Consider the following 4738-nt stretch of genomic DNA (forward strand, 5'->3'; position numbering starts at 1 on the left):
TCAATCCCTTAACAAAGTAAGGACTTTACTAAAATTAAATTGCCCTTTTATCACTGATGAGGAGAATGAATATCAAATAATGACCAGCATAAAAGTTTCTCTTACCCAATATCAATTATTATCAGACTTCAGTCTTTGATCTGTTCAGCAGTTCTGGGTTGCTAGTCAACTTCCTTCAACATCCAGCCCTGCATGACTTAGTTAAGAACCATAAAAAATTTCACCCAATTTACTGATTTTACGTAAACAATTGCTCCCAGGGCCATGAACGTAACTATTTCCCTTGTCCTTAATTGCCCTTAATTTGTTCAGTTTACTTTCTCCCTGTTCAGTCTTCTTCTCTTTTGTGGTTCTCTGCCTCCTTATACTAAGCCTTGCGACCTCAGTACTCATTGGAATTGCTTTAAGGCAATTGGCATCTATTCCTGGATGACCTATGAGCTGCTAAAATCCTCACTCACATGTCACTTCCGTTAAAATCCCTGATGCAGTCATTATTCCTACTTCCTAAACTACACCCTCTACTAGCAATTATTTCCAAATTTATATCTTGAGAGCTTATGTTGGGTCTGCTCTCCATATCTCCAATTACAACTATCTACTACACATTTCCTCTTCGATATCCAAACATTTTCTCAAATTCGATACATGCAGAATTAATGTTTTTCCTTTTTTCTTTACTTATTTGTTTCCAGTTTTCTTCAATCACTTGCGTAAGTCTTAGATTTTCTCCCCTTTGCTACTCCCTCTCTCCCTGAGACGATATGAATCTTATGTGAATTCTACACGTACATTGTTATTAATCACATTTTCACATTAGTCATGTTACATTAAGAATTAAAATGAGAGAAACCATGAGAAAAACCCAAACCAAACAAATAAAAGAGAAACTATTATGGTTCATTTTGCATTCTAAATTCATAGTTTTTTCTCTGAATGTAGATTGCATTTTGCCTCGAGTCCTTTTGGAATATTTTAGTTCCTTGCATTTCTGTGTAGGGCTAAGTCTACCAGAAATATTCTGCACACACTATGGTTGCTATTGTGAACAATGATCTCCTGGTTCTACTCCTATTGCATTTAAAAACATTATTTTACATTTGTTTTTAAAATTTTGAGTCCAAATTCTCTCCTTTCTTCCCTCCCCACATACCCTTGTTGAGAAGGCAAGCAATTCAACATTATACACGTGCAGTTATACAAAATACTTCCATAATAGTCATGTTATGAGACACTAACGTTATCTCCCTCCATTCTATTACATCCCTCACATATTCTATTTTTTTGTCATCTTGTCCCTTTACAAAATTGTCGGCTTTCTGACTGGGGTAGTCTCCTAATCGACCCTCCATTCTATCACTGTCTTCATCTCCTTTCCCCTTACTTTCCTGTAGCATAGGAGACTCAATTAATTGTGTATGTTATATATTGCTTAAGCCAAATCTACCAAGAGTAAAGTTCACTCATTCCATATTTTTCTTGCCTCTTTTATGTGAAATAATTTACCACATTTTATCTCTCCCTTTCTCCTCGCAATATATTCTTTCACCTATTAATTTTATTTTTTGATATCTTTGCTTCATATCCAACTCATTCTGTGCCATCTTTCTTCCTTTCTTTCTTTTCTCTTAATTCCTTTCTTCCTATCTATTTTCTTTCCTTCTTCATTCCTTTCTTCCTTTCTTTCTTTTTATTTAATTTTTTTCCAACTACCCTAATACTGATAAAATTCTCATGAGTTACAGATATCATCTTTACATGTAAAAATATAAACACTTCAACTTTAGTAAGTCTCCTATGATGTCTATTTCCGTTTGCCTTTACATATTTCTCTTGATTCTTGTATTTGAAAGTCAAATTTTCCAGTCAGTCGTCTACTGAATGGAACATTCAGTTTTTCCCCTTAAGAATTTTACTCAGTTTTGTTGGGTAGGTGATTTTTGATTTTAATCCGAGCTCTTATGACCTCAGGAATATCATATTCCAAACCCTCTGATCCCTTTATGTAGAAACTTCTGAATCTTGAGTTATCTTAATTGCATTTCCACAATACTAGAACTGTTTCTTTCTGCCTACTTACAATATTTTCTCCTTGAAGTGGGTATTCTGGAATTTCAATACATTTGTGGGAATATTCCTTTTGGGGTTACTTTCAGGAGATTACTGGTGGATGCTTTCCATTGGTATTCATCTTTCTGTTTCTAGAATATCAGAAGTTTTCCTAGATAATTACTTGAAAGATGATGTCTAAGCTCTTTTTTTGATCATGTCAAATAATTTTTATATTGTCCCTCCCTTATCTATTTTTCAGGTCAGTGATTTTTCCAATAAAATATTTCACATTGTCTATTTTGTTCATTTTTTGGTTTTGTTTAATAATTTCTTAATTGCTCATAAAGTAGTTAACTTCCACTTGTTTCATCTAATTTTTAAGGAATTATTTTCTTCAGTGAGCTATTGGACCTCCTTTTCCATTTGGTTAATTCTGATTTTTTATAATAATTATTCTAGTTGTTTTCAGTGTTCTATAATTACCTCCATATAGTTTAGATTTTTCCCTCCTTTCCTTTTTTCTCTCCTCCCTTGCCACTCCTTTGAGAAAGCTTGTAATCTTACACAGGTTCAACACATACATTTCTATTAAATAAAATTTCACCATCATCATATTGAATAGAAGAATTCAAATGAATGGTAGAAAGCATGAAACAAAAGAAAACAACATAACTCAAAAAAGTGGTCTGCTTCAATCTGTCATCCAATTCCACAGTTGTTTCTTTGGATATGGAAAGTTCTTTGCCTCAAAAATTCATTAGAAATTTTTTAGGTCCTTGCATTGCTATGAAGGACTAAGTCTATCAAAAAAAATCCTCTCAAACTGTGGTTGTTGTGTCTAAAGTTTTTCTGGCCCTACTTCTTTTACTTACCATCAGTTCATCTAAGTATTTCCAGGTCTCTCTGAAATTTTCCTGTTCATCATTTCTTACAGCAAAATACTATTCATTTATATACATATACCAAAACTTGATCAGCTCTTTCCTAATTGAAGGACATCTTTTTGATTTCCAGTTTTTGGCCACCACAAAGAATGGTGCTATAAATATATTTTTTTTTACATGAGAGACCCTTTCACATTTCTATGATCTCTTTGGGATAGAATTCCAGAAGATATTTCTGGGTCAAAAGTTATGCCCACTTTTTAGCCCTTAGGGCACAGTTAGAAATTGTTCTCCAGAATGATTGGATCATCTCACAGCTCCATGAACAATGAATTATTGTTCCAACTCTCCTACATCTTCTTCAACATTTATCATCTTTCTCTTTCGTCATTTTAACCAATCTGACATGTGTGATGTGGTACCTCAGAGTTGTTTTGATTTTAATCTCTCTAATCAATAGTGACAGAGGATTTTTCGTATGATGAGAGATAGGTTTAATTTCATCCTCTGAAAACCACCCTGGTCATACCCTTTGAGCATTTATCAATTGGGTAATGACTTGCATTGCTATAAATTTGACTCAGTTCTCTCTATATTTTACAAATGAGGCCTTTATCAAAGACACTAGCAGCAAAAATTCTTTCCCAGTTTTCTTCTTCCGCTCCTTATCTTTTTTGGATTGAGTCTGTGCAAATTCTCAATTTTATGCATTTAAAATTATGCATTTGGCAATTCATAATGTTTCCTTTCTCTTGTTTAGTCAAAAATTTCTCCATTTTCCATAACTCTGACAAAATGCACTATTCATTTTTCCCCTGATTTGTTTGTTGCATCAATCTTCTTATGTAGATCATGTACTATATGGTGTCAGGCATTGGTCTAGGTCCAGTTTCCACCACACTGTTTTCCAGTTTTCCAAGCAACTTTTCTCAAAAGTGAGTTCTTCTCCCAGAGGCTAGGGTCGTTGGGTTTATCAAACACCAGATTGCTATAGTCATTGACCATTGTGTTTTGAGTCCCTAACCTATTCCAATGGTATAACGCTCTGCTTCTTAGCCAGTATCAAGGGATTACAATCTGAGATCTTGTGGGGCTAGGCCACCTTTGTGGCCATTTCTTTTCATTAGTTCCGTTTATATTCTGGACCGTTAGTTCTTCCAGATGAATTTTCAAATTTTTTTTTTCTAGCTCTAGAAAGTAATTATCTTATAGTTTGATGTGTATGATAGTGAATAAATAAACTAATTTAGGTAGAATTGCCATTTTTATTGTTTTGACTTAGTCTACCCACAAGCAACTGATGTTTCTTCACTTACTTAGATCTGACTTTATTTGTGAGAGAAGTGTTTTGTAAGTGTTCATATAGTCCAAGTGTTTCTTTTAGCAAGTCTACTTCCAGTTATTTTAGAATGTCTACCTCACCTTTGATGGGGATTTCTATTTCTATCTCTTGCCGTTGAACTTTTTGGTAATATATAGAAAGAGAGATGATTTATGTAGCTTATTTAATAGTGGTAGCAATGGTCATCCTTACTTCACCCCTGATCTTATTGAAAATTCATCTAGTTTATCTCCATTCCATACAAGCTTTGCTGAAAGTAAGATACTGATTGATAGGTAGGTACTGATTATTATTTTATGGAAAGTTCCCTTTATTCCTATGTTCTCCAGTGTTTTCAATAGGAATGTGTGCTGTGTTTTGTTCAAAGCTTTTTCTGCTTTGAGATAATCATGTGGTTTATGGTAGTTTTGTTGTTGATATGATCAATAATGCTAATAGTTTTCCGAATATTGAGCCAGTA

This window comes from Notamacropus eugenii, chromosome 4 (assembly GCF_028372415.1).
Source record: "Notamacropus eugenii isolate mMacEug1 chromosome 4, mMacEug1.pri_v2, whole genome shotgun sequence".
In the NCBI taxonomy this organism is placed as follows: Eukaryota; Metazoa; Chordata; class Mammalia; order Diprotodontia; family Macropodidae; genus Notamacropus; species Notamacropus eugenii.